The sequence below is a fragment of the Athene cunicularia genome (assembly GCF_003259725.1).
Source record: "Athene cunicularia isolate RWA chromosome 1 unlocalized genomic scaffold, athCun1 chr1_part1, whole genome shotgun sequence".
NCBI classification, from domain to species: domain Eukaryota; kingdom Metazoa; phylum Chordata; class Aves; order Strigiformes; family Strigidae; genus Athene; species Athene cunicularia.
In genome coordinates this window covers 121,803,069-121,823,668 of record NW_020799091.1, presented here as the reverse complement: position 1 = coordinate 121,823,668, position 20,600 = coordinate 121,803,069, and the positions used below count along the sequence as shown (strand labels likewise).

General features: G+C 40.4%; 1 protein-coding gene across 2 annotated transcripts in view; it reads left to right on the top strand.

Moving 5' to 3' along the window:
* ZBTB20 (zinc finger and BTB domain containing 20) overlaps window positions 1–20,600 on the top strand; it is a 395,593-nt gene that overhangs the window by 232,230 nt on the left and 142,763 nt on the right. For both annotated transcript variants that reach the window (XM_026853090.1, XM_026853082.1), the window contains one exon: window positions 1,758–1,858. The gene's annotated coding sequence lies outside the window, so the exon portion shown is untranslated. The remainder of the gene's footprint in view (window positions 1–1,757; window positions 1,859–20,600) is intronic.

The window sequence follows — 20,600 nt, the reverse complement described above, 5'->3', positions numbered from 1 at the left end:
GCCAAGTATAGCTCAGTTACTGTGCAGCTTTTACTGTTCCTTGTCATGTTGTTTCAAATCACATTTTGTGTTTTAACCAGTTGTATATACATATGAAAGCATTGCACAACGCTGGACAATGCTACGGATCCACAGGAAATAATTGTTTCACAAACATGAAGCAATCTGCACAAATATAAATAGCGTGGCCCAAATCTGTTCTAAATTATGCTTATGCAAATCCATGGAAGTCAACTAGTACCACTGACAGAAGAGCACAGATAAGAGCCCGCAGAAGTATAAAATATGGCTCTATTGTACAGCTATCCACAGGCCAAAGCCTGCCAGCCTGCCATCACTTACATTCTCCTACTTTCCCAGCATGGTTTTACAGGAAATAAGAAAAACAAGAGTATCTGGGATTTCTAGTTATCTCATGCGCTGGAGGACACATGTCCAAGAACATATGGACTTAAATGTGTCAGCATCCGACATCACTCTTATTTCAAGAACGTTATTAATTTTTGTGGAAACATCTTCTCCTGGGGAAAAAAGACCCACTTGGCTGGTTTTTTTTTATTCCAACATTTTGGGAGCCCTTTTCCCCCCAGATGATTATACCTTCACGATAAGGCAGGTGTATTTTCTCTTCAGTTCAATCTTTATTAGTATAGATGGTTTAATAGAATTTAATCATGCAGTTCTTGTCTTCTGCAGGTAAATTAGTACATGGTTTAGAAATGGTTTTATAGTTACTGGGGCAAAACTAAGTTTCTCACTAAGCATTAGGATTCCATTTTTCTAGACACTGGTGAACGTGGACCCATTTTGATTCCTAGCAGATGTATTGAAGTCGTTCTCATTACGTCTACGTCTGTGGAGAGGCACTGACTTTCATTTTCTTACTTTAATCCAAAAAGTGTAGTTTCACTGGCTGTGCTCTTAATGGTTGCTGAGAATTGATTTGAAGAACTCTTACTTTATGAGAAGGCATTGAGACTTCTGTCACAGTAAGGATCTCTAGACAGTCTTTACCTACACTTGACTACTATTTTCAAGATGCACATTCCCAATTATGTGTGAAAAAAGTATCGAAATATGCTTCCATGGTTCTGAGAAACTTACTTTAGACTACTGCTCTATTATTTGTAGTATTCCATAGCCTGCACTTGTCCTCAGAGAATGATGGCATCAGTTGAACATATTGGGTGTGATTTTTCAAAGTATGCAGTTATCCATATTTGGTTCCCACTGCATTCAATGTGTGTTAACACTACCTTCAACAAAGGCAGAGTTAGGGCCATGCAGAAATCTTTAAAAACAAAAAACCATGAACCCCACCTCTTGTACCCTGGGCTATTTACAGGCAAGAACATATGTTGTAAGTGCTTTGGGTGCTGTGCAGGGTGTTTGTTGAAGGGGCTTAGGCTGCTCTCTGAGTAAAGGTGTAATTCATTTTGATGCTCTGAGGGGGTTGTTTCTTTAATGTTGTCCCTTTAAGTTTATCATATGTTTTCAAAGTATTGTATCTCTTGGAACAAAATTTAACCAAAAATCCTCTGTATCCAAAAAAACCTCTTAGATTTAGCTGTTCCAAGGTTTTGTTTATTTGTTTCTTTATACTAAAGCCAGTACTTTTTTATTTTGTTGTCCTCAGATGTAGTCATTATGTACAGTTTGTTGTTTATATAAAACTTATATTTTTCTTTTCCTTTTTCTTCTCTCCCTTTACTTTGCCTTTTCCTAACATCTATGTTGCGTGTTGATGGCAAGAGCAGCAGCGGTTGGCAGTTTTCCTCAACTTTGCAAGAGAGAGAGAGATTTGGTTGGAATGAAACCTTGTTCTCCATAGAGCCAGCTTGAAATGCAGCTTTGAAAGGTATCTTGTTTTCTGTCTTGAAACCAAAGATGAAAACCACAAACAGGTAGCAATCTCGGTGCCAAACCACCTGTTGATTCACAGCCGAAAAGCCCTTGGCAATACGTTTCTCACTGTATCCAGTTGGAGTGGTTGCATGGCTCATACCCACAGTATTTGTCTGCACCTGCGAGTTTGGTAAAGAGGCTAATTTGTTTGAGAAGATTTGGATTGGGGCAAAGAGTTTTCTGATCTTAGTCTTGCTTTTTGCCTGGAGTAGCATACATCACTCGTATAACTTGGTTCTCAGCATTGAAAACAGCAATTCTGAAGTCACACGCTGTGCATTGTAGAGCTAAATGAGATTTGTTGAAACCGTTGTGTGTGGAATGTCCAGACCTGCAATAGCATAATATCCTGGAGGTCACAACTGAGTTGCCTGGATGAAACTGTGAAGACAAAAATTGTGAAATACCCTGCTAGTAGCATCAACAGTCATTCTTTTGAGAGTATTACAATTCAGGAAATCACTTGAAATCGAGTTAAAATGCTATCCTTGGACTGCCACACATATGTTCCCCGTGACATCTGCACTACAGAAACAGCCACTCTGTGCTAATACGGCATTAAAATTTTGGACTCCACCCACAAAAATTAATAACGTTCTTGAAATAAGAGTGATGTCGGATGCTGACACATTTAAGTCCATATGTTCTTGGACATGTGTCCTCCAGCGCATGAGAGAACTAGAAATCCCAGATACTCTTGTTTTTCTTATTTCCTGTAAAACCATGCTGGGAAAGTAGGAGAATGTAAGTGATGGCAGGCTGGCAGGCTTTGGCCTGTGGATAGCTGTACAATAGAGCCATATTTTATACTTCTGCGGGCTCTTATCTGTGCTCTTCTGTCAGTGGTACTAGTTGACTTCCATGGATTTGCATAAGCATAATTTAGAACAGATTTGGGCCACGCTATTTATATTTGTGCAGATTGCTTCATGTTTGTGAAACAATTATTTCCTGTGGATCCGTAGCATTGTCCAGCGTTGTGCAATGCTTTCATATGTATATACAACTGGTTAAAACACAAAATGTGATTTGAAACAACATGACAAGGAACAGTAAAAGCTGCACAGTAACTGAGCTATACTTGGCTGTTCATATAATGTCCAATTAATGTGGTTACTGCACTCTAAAGCCTTTCCATAGCTGAATAAGACATGCTGTGGCCTGGTAAAAGACACAGTTTTTTCCTGATTTTTCTAAAGATTTCCATTACAGATGCTACAATGACATGAGGACACTGTAATCTGTATCTTTAGTATCAGTAACAATGAAGGGTGTGAAGTATATCCCCAAAATCTGGAGGTGTGAATTCTAACCCATCAGCGAGCTGTGTGTGAGAATTCTATACAGTAAAACCTAATTCTGTGCTGAAGAGGAACACTGTGAACTCCCAGCATAAAATAAAAGATGTTCTGTTCTCTACTGCACTATCTTGAGCCAAACTTGGGATCTAAAAGCCAAGCGAGGTTCTTTCATCACCAGTCATAAAGATGCTGTAAGTCAGATTGTCCCCTCAGGCTATATTTTGACAATGTAGTAAATTGAGCTTTGGGAACTTTCTACCAGATCGAGAACTCTGTCACCTCAAAACGCAAAGCACAGATCCATTATAAATTCATTTTTCTGATGCAGTTTTTAAAATATATTTTGATGTGTTGACTTTTACCAGCAAGCTTCATGCCTTCTCTGATATCTTTTGTTCCCCGCTGCTAACATTAACACATATAAGGGCTGGCAGAAATGTGAGCTCATGCCCTCACATGATCCAGATGAAATTTGTACTGCGGAGTTATTCATTAGTGCAGTCTGTTAATGTTGTTAATGATCAAGCGCCGTCAACTCAATTACTCCCCAGCATTTTGTCGTTGTCCTGTTCTGCCCTTGTTACTCAAGTCTACGCTGGAAGGTGGCACAGGTATCAAGAAGAGTAAAATTTGATCTGTTCCAAGTGGGATCCGAAAGTGTGTTGGATTTTATGCATGTGTACCACCACTTCCAATTCAGTGAGCTGTGTTGAGAAGAGTGAAAAAAGCTACATCTTTTTTCTTGCACGAAACAAAGCCAGAGTGGTACAGGAAAAGTACACAAGCAAATTCCTTTTTTGCCTAAACTCTGGAGAAGCTAATGCATGGGAAAAGCTTCAGAGTTTTGATTTGAGGATGAGTTTGGCCAGTATTAAAATTTCTCCAAAATTCTTACTGTTTTCCTCTGCCTTCCTCCTTCCTCTTTGCTTTACAGTGTTGTGTGATGAATGCATCATGCCCAGATTTTGCAATTGTAGCTTTGTGCTTAAGAGCCACATAGACACAATGAATGTCTTTACTAAATTATGTTTCAGAATTCTTCCAGGGACTTTGTAGTTTGGAAGGACAGAGCTGCTTGCAAAATTTTCAATTTCAGAAATGTTGTGTACTTGAACCTATATGATTTCCTTGATCGTGCTGGGCCAAGATGATTCTCAATCTGATGATGATCTTGCTCACCTAGAAAAAAAAATAGAAGAGGAGGGGAGAACTTTACAGTGAGATTGTGGCTACTGCTGTGTTTAAAACTCCTTGCTGGAGTTTTTTGAGAAGTTTCTGATTTGTTTTCCTTCTCTCTGACCTAATTAATTTTATGGGAGATCCCCAAGGACGTAATTTATATGACAAATGAAGTACATTAAAAGTTGCTGTCATGGTATGAAACTCCTTGTTTATGGTAAATTTAATATGTTTCTGTCTTCTTTCCCTCTATAAACAGTGATCTACCCGTAATAGTTTGTTTTTCTTTATTTTTTAGAAAATTTTGGGTGCATAGTGGCTTACTGTCAGTATTAAAAACACTAAAAAATATAAATTAAAAAGGAGAGAAATTATAATAATTCAGCTGTGGTTAGCAAAACGCTTCTGAAGTGGCACTAGCTGAGAGGTAGGGCTCTTTTCTTTGACTTTTTCTTTAAAAATAAATGTATGTATAAAAGAGTCAAATAATATCGAGTACGCAAGTCTACTCACCAGTTCTTAGCTTACTGTAAAATAAAAACATCAACCCTTGAGAAAAGGAAAAGCTCATACAGGTTTCATTGCTGTGTTCAGGACTGTCCCATCTGCAGTGTTTGTATTAGTGAAGCTGTTTAACCTTTTGAAGCCCACAGATCTTTAAACTGTTTTTTCGTGTAGCCTTTTTTTTTTTTTTTTTTTTTTAAATATCCACGCAGCCTACTGACTTCAGTAAGATAATGCACACATTAAAACACATCTTGGGCTTCCAAGGCTGCACATGCTTTTCTGAAGGACTGAAGAGACACGAGGGGTAATTGCTGCTACTGGTAAAAGCAGTAGGTATTTTACTAACAAGAGCAGGAGTGAGTTTTCTGTAATTTTGGGCCAAAATAGGAGTTTGGAATTTATTTGGATTCAAAAATTTTCCAGTGGCATTGCAGCTAGGTAGTCCTGAGGTCGGATAGTGGCACTGAATTTCCTTTTCCACAGAGAATGAAATGCAGTAAATAGCTTATGTGGGGATAAAGCAAAGTACGGTGCATCTTTAAAGATTTTTGTTTTGATGAGATGGAATAATCCAAGGAAGGGAACTTCTTTTGTGAAAACGTACTAAATATAGCAAATCATCCCAGCCTTAGTTCAGCAGAATATCCAAGCCGGTGCTTAAAGTTTAGCCTGTGCTCGAGTGCTGCGCTGACGTGGAGTGCCTGTGCTCTGGCACAGGATTTTGACCCGACCGTGGCCAGGTCCCAGCGGCTCACCCACACCCTGAGCAGGATTTGGGGAGGATCTTTTGTTAACTCTGAGGGACTGCCGAGCTGGTAAATTTGCCTAAGGGGATGGTAGCAGGGAAAGGGTGTTGTGCAGGGAACTTATTTTGAAACACTGGATGCACTTTTTTTAGTTTTCTATTTCCATCCTGTGTTCCCGGCTTTTCTGAAGGAGTCCTAAGTAATTTCAAAATTAAATGACTCTACTAGCAGTTTTGTGGCCCTCATAAATATGATGAAGCCTGACTCTCTCTCTGTCTCACTTTTCCTTGAGGTGCTTAACAGTCTTATGGCATTTTAAAAATCTTCCTTCTGCGTCAAGACAACATATTTCTTTAGTTAAAGATAAGGTTCAGAGACAAATATAAAATAGTTATTTATGTTAGGTCTGCACTAACTCTGACTTTTTTTTTCTTTTTTTTTTTTTGAGATGATAAGTTATTTTGCTTTCTTTATATGGATTACAGAGAACACGGCACTGTCCCACAGTCCCCAGCTTCAATTTTAAAATGGATCAAGTTCAGGTTCTGACATACTTGGCAGAGTGCCATCGTTTTTCTACCCCTCCCTCAATCTGGGCCATAATTGTGGATATCCTGTGGACTGCAGCCCAGAGACTGCCAGTACTGGGAGCATACGGAAGGGAAGAGATGATGGCAATAGCTTTGTAGGTTGACCTGACATTTGCATTGTTTCTCAGTCGCTAAGTGCGATGAGGGGAACAGAGGGTTTGGCATGAACTGTAAGAAACTGGTCATGATTTGGAGGAGCCATCTCCTCTACCTGGCTCAAATGTTATTACTAGGTGCTGTTTGCACTTGAAAAAATAATGATACAAATAAGGGGTGTTTTAAATAAAGAGAAAGCAAGCAGATAGATAAAGTCATACTCCAGGCAATTCCACTGCTTAGGATGATATTAACCCCATAAAATCCCTGGGTCACAGACAGCCTTATGACAGACCCTGATAGCTTTGTGGAGACAGATTATGTCAAGCCCTCAAATTTGGAAATGTAGCAATTCCTCTGTAGTAAGATTGCAAATGAACACCCATTCGGAGATTGCCAACATTATCACAGTTTGTCAGGGTGATCTCACAGCCCACAAAGCGCCGTAAGAGATTGCTTTACAAGTTCTGAAAGATTAGAGTGTTGAAATATGTGACACTGGAACGATGCTTTGATGCCTGGCTTTGTCAGTCAGCCAGACAAATAAATAATATCCAGTGTTTTTATTGGTGTAAAGCATAACAGGTAATGGAAACATATAGAGAAACGCTTTCTTGATGCAGCTACATGGAGCACAGAAAGGTAGGCTAAAGAAAAATGGGATGTGTTAACACCAAATCCTTCCAACAGGCAGCTGTATACCTGCGTGGGTCAGTAATTGCAGTGCAGCAGTAACTGCAGTGCAGCATTTGTTGCTGTTTCAGCAGGTAGTAGTTTAAAGCATTAGCATTATTCCATGACTCAATGAAACAAAAAATAATTTGGTGGTCTTGGGTTTTGGTTATCTAGTGAAGCATGAAAATATATATTCTAGTAAATTAAGGATGGAGTTTTGGCTAGCAAGGAGTGAAGGGCCTGGACGGCAGAAACCATGGGTTCATCTCTTGGCTTGGGAGAGACAGCAATGCATGTGTGCAGTTAGGAAATGGCATGGAGGTAAACAGTGTAAGAATATAAAATCCAGCATTTCTTCCCTGGCAGGAATTGTGGAAAAGCTTCCGGGTAATACGACATGCTCAGAGTTTTGTGATCAGTTTCACTTACAACTTAAGAGATCAAAGTGGGAATAATCTACAAGCATGAAATTGGCATTTGGGACTCACTGTAACAACTGAACTTGATAGGGCACCTTTTTCGTTCGACATTTCAGCCCAGATTTTCACAAAGCATGCGTGGTCTGAAAACCATTTGTGGAGCATCAGGTGAGAGCCATTCACACCGCTAAAGAGTTCCAAACAGGGCAAATTTTGTCAGTCTTTGTGCTTTGATACAAAATGTTGGTATATTTTTGTATATATACCAGAGTTCCACCAAAGATTAGCCATGGATCTGACTGATGTCAGTTTTCAGCTTTTAAACTTTATGGAACAGAAGGTCTGAGATGCACATTTGTTGCACTCCTTCATCCCTACAGAGCCATTAAGTTGCCAAAATGTAGGATCAGCTACAAACTTCTATATCCCTGACCTGCCTGTAGTTAGAAAACCATCATCTGCAGTTCTCTTCCACCTTGACACCAAATCATAGTTTGTCCTTGACCTTGGAGAGCTTTTGCCCCTGTTTCTCTATCCTTATGAGCAGCAGAGTACTCATAGGTACCCAAATAGTAGCTAACGACTGCTTACGCAAATCTGGAGAAGCTTGGATGAAAGACCCTGTGTAAGGGCATAGAATTATTATGACTATTATTAACTGAATGCCTAAACCTAGACAATGTATTTGCACATGTAAGTAATTATGATGCACTTCAAGGCATTCTGTTTGTAATGCTTTGTAATGCTTTGCTCTCCATTTCCTACAAATCAAATTACTGAGGGATAGATTTGATTTCCACATCATTTTGAAAATATTTTCTTTTTCTTTTTTTAATTTCCTTTGTATTAATTTTTTTCAAAGTTCAAAACACAACCAACTGTGACTAAATGCATAAAACCAAACAAAAACCCCCTAAAGTATAACAAAATTAAAGACAGCCTAAGATGATATGCAGCAAACAATGTAAATCATACCTAACAAACATGGTTGTAATAATATACCTTATCCATGTCTGATCCACTAATAACAAATACTTATTCAGAGAACAAATAACTCATTCTTCTTCTTAGTGAGAGAGAGAGAGAGAGAGGCAAGCCCCAAATTCAAATTATATCTTACAGTCTAAACAAATATGAAAAACCTGCCAAATCTTCTTATAGAAATCCTAACAATCTTGTATTTTCTTTGTATCTTTTGGGAATAATGAGATTGGGAGGAGGGGGAAAAAAGCCAGTTTTTACTGGGAATGTGTGGCCTGATCCTGTAGCTTTTCCCTGAGATGTCCTTGCTGCCTTCTGTTGAAAGATTTCCATTGCAGGTACTGAATTCAGACCAAAATCTAAAGGCAAAACTTGGGGTTGTTTTCAGTAATTAGGGATTTTTTTTTCCCTTCCTCTTGAGAAGTTTCTTCAGAAGTATAGGGTTGGCAAGCAGATCATCCCTCTGGTCAATTTATAAAGATTGCTACAAGAGTAAAGACTGTTACTAGAAATTAATGAATGCTTTCTTCTCTATGTCATGTCAAAATAGGTTTTTGCCATCTTCCTGTTTCATTTCTGGTTACAGAAATTATTATTGTTTGCTTAATGGAATAGCATCAGCCTTCCCATCCTATGCTGCGGGTGTACCACCACCTTCCCCAGGCCCCTGCACCATTCCCTGAGGTCAGCACAGTTCCGTTTAGTTCTGGACCATCATCAGTATGGTAGTACTTGCCAAAGGGGAGAACAAGGCAGATGTTCAGATGTCTTGCGAGCCTTAGTACACCTTATGTGCCACACAGTGCTTGGTTGTTGTTCTTGATCAGGTCCTGATTCAGCTGGCTGTGGTGCCAGCTTTGCTGCTTGCCCCTGTTGAGCGTGAGAACAGTTCTGACCTCATTTCTTGCTGGTGAGAACTTATGTCTAGTGATGTTTAAAGAAACTGTAAGAAACATTTGCCCTCTCTCACGTTAGAGACTTTGGGGTAGAATATATCTGTCTCATATGTCTTCTGTTGCCTTTGTTGCACCTTATGCTCACCGCTCCTCCCCTGCGGGCTGTGGTCACTGGAGAAAGAAGGGTCTCAGTCCTCATGTGGCGCTGTACAGCTACTGCTGGTCATCAGCTGTGTGCCCTTTCCCCTTCCCCTTGTACACTGTCCATCACAGCAGCTTATTGTATAGATATCAGAGAGAACAGCAAGCAGCCCCCCAACAGTCAATGCCAGAATGACCCAAGTGGCTGATTTCTGTTAGAATCTTGAGGAGGTTTTCTCATATATTCTCAATATCTATATAAATACCTGAATCATTTTGGAATCTTCTATTCTCCTTGCCTAGTCTGGGAGGTTATGGTCATGAATCTTGGAATGTCCAGATAATACTTCTTGTCACTATTATTACTTGAAGTTTAAAAAGTACCATTAGCCAAGTCCAGGCTGCCTCTTGCAAAGACCCCCAGTCTAGTACATACAGATAACATGTATATCTAACGATAACAAATGGGAAATGAGTAGGATCACTAGAGTGACATAAGGTAAGCAATCATTTTTAGAGCTTCTCATATTGTATTTTGTATCATGAACTTTAGTCTAAAGCAATTCGCACTTAAAACCAAAACCATAGAAATTTTTCATCGGCGTAGCTGAGAAACGTGCCTTAAAAATGTGTACCAAGCATGGCTGGTACAGTATTATGTCCCAGTGTGTAAGATACTGCCACTTAAATTGTTTTTGTTTTTTTTTTTTAATTGAGGAATACTTGATTCCACCAACATGATTTCCAACAAAAATGGTTTCTTCCCAGGGTGAAAAATTAACCTCATTAGCTGGAATGTAAAATGTAAGAGAGAAATTGGCTGTACTAGCTGCAGAAACAGAGATCCCAGCTTCAGATACAGACCAATCTCCTAGCAGTGGGCAAACAGCCTTCACTCCCTTCTGAGCACCAGAGAGAAAATCTTAATGCACTTTGTGTGTATTCTCTTTGAGATTCTTATTAAATGTCAGATACCAGGCCTTTTTCCCTATGCATCTGTATAACATCCTGACAGGGGAAAGAAGGATCTGGGAAAAGCTAAGGATGTTTATAGCTCATGTTCTGAGGGGCTATGGAGAGCAAATTGACTTCTGTGGTAGATGGACTTAGGAAGGAAATGGGGTAACACAAGGAAAAAAAAAAAAAAAAAGAAATTCACATATAGGCAGAACCTCACAGGTCAGAAATAGATTATAATTTATCTTTATATATTCTTTCTTTTCATAGCAAAATTACCCGCTTTATGAAGCAATGTCCTAGGTATTTAACCTGCAGTGTTTTCATAAGAATGCATTTCCATTTCCAAAGAGACAAAGTGCCCAGAATACAGTTTAGGGAATTGAGAGAATATATATCAGTTACATCTGAGTTTTATATTCTTTGTATTGAAATGAAAATTAAATTTATCATACTGGTGTCATTCTTTGATTAAGAGACCTGAAGCTATAGAATTAAGCTTATAGTGCCTGTCATTTAGCTGGGCTCTGCTTTAGACAAGTTGGCCGAACCATCAGAGGAAAAAGAGGCTTCTGAATTTATCCTTTTAAGCTGTTGTTTCTAGCATTGCAGCACATCACTGCACTGCCCTGTAGCATGAGAACTGAGTTCCGTGCTCAAAGTATGGTTCAGAACTTGAACTGGTGGTGTGCTGGCCCAGAGCTGCACTGTGACACCTTCAGTTAATCTTTCCAGATCAGGATAGTGATTTATGTGTCTCTGTTGGGATCTAGTGTCTTGTCTTTTGTTTGCTTATCTCTCACCTTGTCCATGGTTATAGTTGTTTAAATGGTCTTGAATTTTAACCTTGTTGGATCTTCCCTTTGTAAGTTCCATTCATTTAGTCGGGGTGGAGATGGCGTCTCTGCTAGAGCCCCACATGGTTTTTCATTTGTGTTTGCTTTTTGAATTCTCACAGGGAAGAGTTTGCATGCATGATTTGTTTAAGGAGGCTGGATTCATTTTCAGCAGGCATGTCTCCTGTTGTACTGCTATAATGTGGGCCGGTTGAGGTTGCATTTGTTCTGCAAAAACTTAATTCTGTAGCTCCTACTGGCAGGACATCAGTTGTGTAGTCCATGTAAGTAGGAAGGATTTGCTTGTGTGTTGGAGGACTGAGAAGCGAGGCCTTAAGTTACAAGACCTCCTCTACAGTACAGCCCAAATAGCGTATTGTCCCCAGAGGGTGGCAACAGCAGATGTTTGTGAATGGCAAGACCCAGTCTGCAGTATGATCGGGAAAATAATTCTCAGCAGAAATTTCACTTCATTATGCTAAAGGGAAGTGAGGCACCATTTATTGATATGACTGAAGAGTTTTACACTCTGTTGTGTTACAGATAGAAGAAGAATAGTAAAACAGCTTCTACGTAGCATGTTACCAGTGCATCCACCAGTTATAGGGAATTCACTCGTGCACAATGCCTTCACACCAGGGAAAGTAAACTTCTGCAATACCTAGCACAGTCATCAAACTCTCTGCATGCCCATCTAATCTGTGCAACCATTTCCTGGGTTATGGTCTCGTATGAATGCAGGTATACATCATTGCTTCCCATAGTCTTTCCAGTGGACAACAAGAATGGACATACAGAATCTTGGGAAATCATGAAAACAAGCATGCAGATGTTCTCCATCTCTCTCTGTGTGCTGCCACCATGTATCAAAAACCACAGATATGATGATATATGTCAGGGGAAAAAAAACAGACTACACCCCATGCAGCCATCACACCTTGAAAACAGACATAAAATGGTAAGTCAATATGAATACACAGCTCCTAACAGCCTAATAGAATAGATCACACCACAGCCAGGTACATCTGTTCTCAGCACTAACCATTATCATTAGCTTAAAACACTTAAAATCTCTGAGCTTCCTCAGGTCTGGGGACAGATTATGCGAAGAGAATCTGCTAAATAGATTTAGCAATGTAGCAAGCAGGGACCTTGACTACATTAAAACAATACATTTTGCATCTCAAAGGCTGTAGGCTGTTTTCAGAGGAACAGTCTGAATGAAAAATGGCACTAACACTGGATAGCAATTTCTTTATCGCTGCTTAAATACGGAGCTTGAAACCCCTGGACGAACAGTTGTGCCAAGCTGGAAAACAATTTGTTTGTGGAAAAACCAGGTTTGCCTTCTATGACAAGCCATTCGCCATCCTTATAGCACGTGCTCTCGTCAGACTTATGCGTAGGATGCAAAGACCTAACTGTGACTGGACTTCAGACTGTGTGGCTGACAAAAAGAATCACATCTCTCTCACACAGAAAAATAAACAGGGAAACTGAAGAAATAGAATATTTTTCCTTGTGTCTCTATCTTCCCAGTCTGGTATCTTGACTGCTGTGAAATGTGAGATACGGGTTCTTGCAGAGACCTTCGAGTGAGCCAAGTCATGAAAGCTTCAGAGAAGGTTTCAGAAGCAAACAAACTAAAAATCAGTTTGATATACATGCAGCAGTGACTGCTACTTGTTTAAGACTTGCTCTGAAGGAGCCGATGAGGAAGGTTTATGACTGCTTCAGTGGTAATAGAACTGCCTGGCTCTTCAGAAGAAGTGGAAGTGGAGATAGGGCAAAATGACCATGGTAGAAATAAATCTGTGAAATAATATTTTTGATGATGAAAAATGTCTGAAAGATGCAGAAAAAATGCATATATGTTTTGCATGTTAGTTAAGAACAGGTCCAAGGAAATAGGTAAAGGTTTAGCTCATATTCTCATACTTTTTATGAGGATAATAAAGGATATTGAATGTTATGAATGACCATGAAGGCCAAATACCTCTGGCAGAACTCTGGCAGTATGTTGTTCCATATATCTTCACCCAGACTCTGAGTTCTTCAAGAACACTCCAGCTCTTGAGAGAAAAAGCAGTAGCAGGTACACATGGAAGGCCATCCCATTTTTTAATCAAGCTCACTCTTTTTTGTATCTTTAATAGAGAGCTGAGATCCCATGCTTCCACAGTGTCATCTTTTCCATATCTCCCCCGACCCTGTCTTGTGCTCCAGATTTTAGAGGGGTTAAGGCTGACAGGAATTCTGTGTTTCCCCACAACTGAGCAGACTGGCTGTGCAGGCCTCGTGCCATCATGGGAACCTACTTCACCATTCTGATATGTTGAAGTGTCTTTGCTGTTCACCAGCTTGACCTGCAGTTTGGTAAGCTGCCTCTCCTGTGTCTGAAAGACCACACCATAGTGTGGTCCTGAGAATGATTCTTGGTGAGGGAGGTTCTGCAGTGGAGACTTTGAAGGATGTTGTTTCAAGGAATCGTCTTCTAACAGGAGGAGTTTGAAGAGTTTCGAATTTTCAAGGCAATGTGAGCACTTTTGTGGAAAGATCTCTTATGCAAATAAGCAAGATGTAACTGAACACCTGTCTGTTCCCAACATGTTCAGCTTTGTCCTTGTGCAGGACCTGCCTCTAATGCAGCAAAACAGAGCTTCTATATTCCCAGTTTTACCTTCTGTCAGTTCTCTAAAATTTTTGAATAGAATTTCTTCCACCTAGCCCCAAATACTGGAGCTCCACAATGAAAATAAGAAGGAAAATTGTGTCAGTCACTTGATCTGTAGTTTAGACATCTTTATGGAGCAAAAGATAAGGTCTTACAAAGCCTCTTGGTGTACTGTTTTCTAACCTCTCCTGTATTATCTATCTCATCCTAATGGACAGTGCTTTCATCTTTGAGGTTCATGCCTTTGAGGTTCATGCCTTTTCTGCTGGAGTACATTATAGTGTAGCTAGGCATGAAAACTTCAGGGCTTAGAACTGACTCTGCCTAGCAGAGAACACTGGATTGTGCATACTTGGGAGCATGGATCACTGTAAAAATACCAAATGTCAATGCCACTTTCCCATATATGTTAAATGAAATCCTTGCCTTCAGAGTACCCACATAACCTGCCCACACAATGTATGGAGGTCCCCAGAAGACTGCTGCCAACAGCCATGCTTCTCTGGCACAGTCAGTCTCTCCGTGCTAAAGGACAATCTGTAAATTTCTCGGGAGGCAGTCTGAGCCCGTGCAGTTAATTCCCTCAGGAACTGGTAGTTAGTGTATACCTCACCACTCTCTGCTTCCCATGGGAAGTGTATTTCTTTCATCATGTCTTCTTAAATATAGATACAAGGCATCAAGCACATAAAAAAGTCCCAACCGAAACAGGAAACCATATTGCACTGGCTTCTATCTCTGGAGAAAGGAAGGAATAATTCATGGTAGGTATGTTGGAGGGCGTACTCAAAGCAATATCCAGATGATGCTCTGGTAACACAGCAGTGGACAGGGAATCAGAACCTGAGTAGGATATGGGAATATCATGGACCCCAGCAGGAGGAAAGGGTAGCTTGTGGAAAGAAATAACCCATGGTGTATGCCTGTTCATTCAGCCCCATGATGAGGATAGGTGGGATATCGTCTTTGTAAGAAAAAACAACTAATAAAGTTGCCAAGAACAGATATTTTATAATCTGTGCTAAATCTCTGCTGGAAAACATGAACAGCAATGAAACTGAGAAGACACTAAAAGAAATTCGGGGCAAAGTGCCAGACGCCCAGACGGAAGCAGAATGTGGACCAAAAAGCTTGCGACAATTGGGTAATTATGGTTTATGAATTTCAGCTTTAATCTGTAGTTCAGTGAGTCCTGATTAAATATCTGTTAAACACAATTAAAGTTTGTTTTTGTATTTCACCGTCTTGATCAGAATAATTAGAGACTGCGTGTTTCATGTCAAAAGTAGCAAGAGGAATTTTAGTGAATGAACATCGTTTTTAAAAGCCATTTGTAGCACCAGCTGTTGGCATTATTTTATATTTTAGTGTTATCAGCATAAAGACGGGTCCTCTCAATGCTGAATGCTTTCCAGCAGGGCTAAGATTCTGGGAAAGGCGTGATACAGTAGGAACCGTGCCTGGCCATGGGGCTACGCAGGGAGCTCGGGGTGGGACTCACAAGCTCCAATGTTAGACTGTGCACTTAAGTGGCGGAGGGTGAGAAGTGCTGTGAACAGGTCACGTAGCGCCCAGCCTGTGCTTCTCTGCCAAAGATGTTTTAGATAGCGAGTGCAATGAGTGATAGGAAGGATCATTGGAAAGGGCATGTATCTGATGAGCTGCATTTGGATTCTCTCATCGCAGTGTCTTATCAGAAGCTCCGGGTGTCCCGAGGGTTAGGTGTTAGAGTGTTATCCCAGAATGATAGTTGTGGTAGCATTACGAATGCTCTTGGGAAGGAACCCTTGAACCGTGTTAGCGGTGCCTTAGCGAAGGCAACAGGCTGCAGTGATGGCCCTGTGCAGAACTTGAAAAGGATGGGTATGCACATGCCAGTTGCTGCAAGGACTAAGTGTGTTCATCTCCACTAGTAGCAGTTCCATTTAGATGAGGAGAGGGGATAAGGTCTAAGTTGTTCCTCTAAAGAGCAGGAAATAAAAAGTGTCATGGGCAAAAAAGCAAGGTAGTTTTAGATATAGGAAAGGTCCACTGAGATACAGCTTCCATAGGTGGAGCTTTATTTTTTTCCAAGAACCTAAAATGTATCTGAATGTCACCTGAACGTAGTTAGGGTGTATAAATAAATCCTGTGGGGGGTGTGTGCACGTAAATGGCTGACCTGGTTTTAGCCTTCATCTGTCTCTTTATACCAGCAAAGGTGAATCTTCAGTCGCACTTAATGGTGCCTGAAGAGGGGGAATAAATCTCAAATATCATAAGCTAAAAATTGAAAATACCTACTAAAGAGACTTGAAAGACAGTGCTGGTTTCTCCTCTTGACTAAGTATTTCACTGCTTTATGTCTAGTCTGCTTCAAACAATATAGTTCCTTTGGCCTCTTTACCGAGTGCCAAAAGAAGAGGGAATGCAAGTGTCATATGGGGGGGGAGACTGTCTTCAAGCACAGGACTGAGACCACAGTCCTACTGAGGAGTCATCCATTAGTTACAGCCCTCAGTCACCAGTGGCCTTGTCAAAGGTCTGTGTGGCTCATTATCATCCAGCAGAACCACTTCATTTGCTGGCAGCTTAATGGTTCAGGAAGAGAGTTGTGCAGTAAGCACAACTCAAGAAAGGTATTAGCTTATCTGTAGTTCCATTGTTTTGCAAACACTGGTCAGTTTTTTTGTCCTGTTTCACCTACCTTTCCATCTAAGAGGGGGAAAATAGTGCTAGAGAAAGCAGAATTTCTAAATGAGCCTTCCAATAAAACTATAGATCTATTAATTCCTAAGTGAAATCAAGGTTAATGGTGAAAGAGTTGAATAGAACTTAAAAATCAAAGATACTTTGGAAGGCAACATCAAAGGCTTATCAAAATATGGTGGTCTCTTTATAAGCTGCAAGCCCTGAAGAGATGGTGCCCCTAATAGAGCTGAGGGAGAAAGGATCAAAGCGATGATCACATGAGTCTTTAAAGTAGAAAGAATATCTGGAGCGAATCTATGAAGAGACAGATTTTGGATGAAACTTTCATAGCACTGGGATCGTTTATCAAGTCTTGAAGCCCAGGTACAGTACAAATGATCAGATTTCACCAGGGAAGGAGGGAAAGGAGATTTGATTCAGGACAGGAAAACTAAGACCAAGTGTTGTCTATCTGTGGAATAACAATATCCATGTTTAAATGTGTTTATATTTACATATATGTATATCTGAACAAATACATTTTTTAAAAATGTGTATTTTATGAATTTTAGTCATACCCTCTTTCTCAAGAGGAATATATTCTGGTGAAACAGAAGACATCGGTGGTATTTAGTTGAGTGTATGATTTTTTTATTTTTTGTTTCATAAACATATGAGGGAGAGAAAGAATGGAGTTAAGGTTTTTCTGTTATCTTCTGTTATGTTTCTGAATTACTCTGATTTTCCTTCGGAACCAGCTGCTTAAGTATATCTCATCAAATGATTGAGCTTGTCCAAATCCACTGCCCTTATGTCTGAGATATAAAAAAATCAGGACAGGGTATAGGTTTCTTAATAAGAGTTCCTTTATGTGGGGGTGGGGATGGAGATGGAAATGGAAATACTCACTTATAATTCAGTGTGTGTAGGCCTTCCACAATGTGTGTACAAGCCCAGTTACAAAAAAGAGCTCTTTCTTCTTTTGGCAAAGGTGTACATAGTTCTTCTACAGTTTTATAGAGTGCCTGAGGGTCATTTCTCTTTTAAAGAAGCACTGACAGCCATGATGAATGGCAATACCTGCAAAGAGGGAATACCTAGATGTTTAAACAGATCAAGTTTCTTCCTATAGAAGAGTAAACACTAGGTCACAAAACAGACTGTTCTATTTTCATGGACAATCAGGATCAATTCTACACTACTTAAATGTGAACCGAAAAGGCTTAAGTACAGCTGCATGCTGACATTAACAGAGGAGGGTAGTTTGTAACCTGTGTACATTGTCACAGCTATCCTTCTACATGAAGTCATGGATGAATGCCATGTGCCTATGTTGAGTTGCCTCCTTGTCAGCAGGCAAGATTGCCCGTCCATCACTATTACCTACAACGAGGCTCATTACCTGCCAGCCAGTAAACATCTCACTCTCACCATCTGCAGTGAATTACAAAGTGACTGGAAGAATCAGGATCAGTTTGCCTTGCAGAATGATTGTCAAGTTCATTTTCATCTCTGGAGGCCCTTTGGAAATGGAAAAGATATGGTGACTGGGATGGAAAAAAGGATGATGTCCATTACCCTCAGGCATACAAGCTGACTGACACTATTCTTACATACCTTCCCTTTTACCAAGTGTAGGTGCCTTGAAATTTTCACAGCATGCAGGTGTAATAATTTCTTTTATTCTCGACTGGCTGTATCATTTGTGATATACAGTGGTGCCATTTTCACATGAGTGGACAATGTGTTGTCTCATTCAGGAAAGATTTTTTTTGATAAAAACATTAACTGTACTCAGTACAAAAGCATCTCCAATTGACAAAGTTGATGTCCAGCCCATCAGTGATCCATTTATAAAGGGTAGTGTATTATAGTAATTTTTGCTGTTAGCATTTTGCCAGTCAGTAGGGCTTTTTTAAAGCTATTTGACAGTGGTTTTAAACCTTGACGTCACCACATGGGCATATAGTGAATTCAGAGCATTTCCTTTAGGGAAGACGAAATCTATTTTGTATTTTAAGAGAAAACATAAAATAAGAGGAGCAAATCAGGAAGGTGTCAGTACATTCTTTGTAAGGGGTCTGTTGCTGATGTAGATAGGTTAGAGGTCGCACTGTTGGTAGGAGGAGGGCGGGCAGAGGAATGGGAGCATTAGCAAACAAAGGTCATGCTTACAGCTCTTCTTTTTGGACTCCAGGACACACCAGCATGTGCAGAACCTGGCCCTGGGCTTCAGTGTCTCTCCTTCCTCTTTAGCCTCTCTCCCAGCAAAATGCAGAGTTGTGGGGTTTTTTTTTTAAATAAAATGAAAAATTGGAGTGATATGTGTTTGGTATGTCAGCCAATGGCCACATGTGCAGTGAGGAAATTTTCTCTGAGAGCTCCCAAAGCTCATAATCATTGTGCAAGACATAATTATACTCTAGAAATCCAGATCGGTCCACAGTAAGGGGAGGACGGGAGGGAATGTTACAGACAGATTTTAACAAGTGTATGTGTCTCCTTTCTGCAACAATTTTGGTCTTAAGTGCACTTGGCTAAATTCTCATTCTCTCCCAGGAGGGTTACTGGAGGGATTTCCAGGCTTTTCTGTCTGCCTGCAGCAGGCTCATGGGGAGCGAACACACTGCTTACCATTCTTTGCACCTGCTTCAGAGAGGGGCAGCGTACACTCCCAGATGCTTGCCTCGGGGTGCCAGCAGGAACAGGGGAATAGGAGGAGACTGGCATTGCTCTTCAACAGACAGTCGTCTCCCTCAGGAGTCATGAAATGCCAGTGGGCATGCTGGAACCGGGACTTTGGAGCTGAGCAAGCGCTCATGAAAGTGTTTTACCTGATCCCGGCCAGATAAATCAAGAGGTTCAGAGGATAAAGCTCTCCTGAACCCTTACTTTGCTCTCATCATGCTTCAGGAATAGCTGGTATTTATCTCCCTGTAAGAGAAGAGTTTTGTGCCGGTACTTTAGAGACCAAAATCAAATTAAAGTGGAGAGCAAGCCTGATTTCTAACTGGGTTTAACCATTTGCTTGTCTGGCTTAATCATTGTTTTTAGACTTTGTTTTTTATTTTTGATTTGGAGAACTTATTTAGATCCTTTGAGTTATAAATATTATTTCCTAAAGAAAATGATTTTCTGAACAGTGATTTTTTTTTTTTCCTGTAAAACCGCTTTGAAATGTCCTGCCATTCCTGATTGTTGGTGATATCCAGACATCTGAGTGACTAGGCATGTTTCATAATCCTCAGATTTGCTGTATTTTGAAACTGGAACAAATGCTTTAATAAAGTAAACGAACAATACCCTCTGAACCCTTGAAGTGAATGCAAATTTTGCCTGGGGCATATAACATGTGAAACTTCACAGACACCCTTGCTTCACACAGAAACAGAGTAGATTGCAGTTGTTTCTGTAGCAGGCAGGGATGATCAGATACCTAGAACCAGCTCAGTGGATCACTGCAAGGTGGACAGCGTAGCATCTCTGGATCGTGTTTTGGGTTGATGGTTGGACTGGATGATCTTGAAGGTCTTTTCCAACCTAGACGATTCTGTGAGTCTGTGGTTCTGTACCTCAGTATTCAGGGTGAGAGGTGAACGTCAGGCTTACAGCAGTGTTTTATATGTTGTATTTGGCTACACGTGCATGCTGTTGTCACTTTTCCCATTTACAGAGGCTCTGCAGTGGAGGGCTCCAATTGTTGGATGCCAGGTTATCAAAAGCATTTACATCTTTAAAGATGTCACGGATTGCCTGAAGGTATTTTCAAGAGCATGTTAAGAGGTTAGAGTGGTTCCTTTGGCACTGGATGCCTTCTAAAATTCTGGTTGCTGCCTGCTGTTATGTTTGCTTATACCAATTTCTCTAAAGATCTTTGTTACCACCTCCCAGGCTTGCCAGCTCGCCCACCAGAGGACTTTCGCGTACTTTTAAGGCTTCTCTTGTATGAAGCGTGTGAGGGGGTGGTAGGCCCCACTCTGCTTCTTCCAAAGTCTTGAGAAGTACACAAGTAATGAGAAGAGAACAT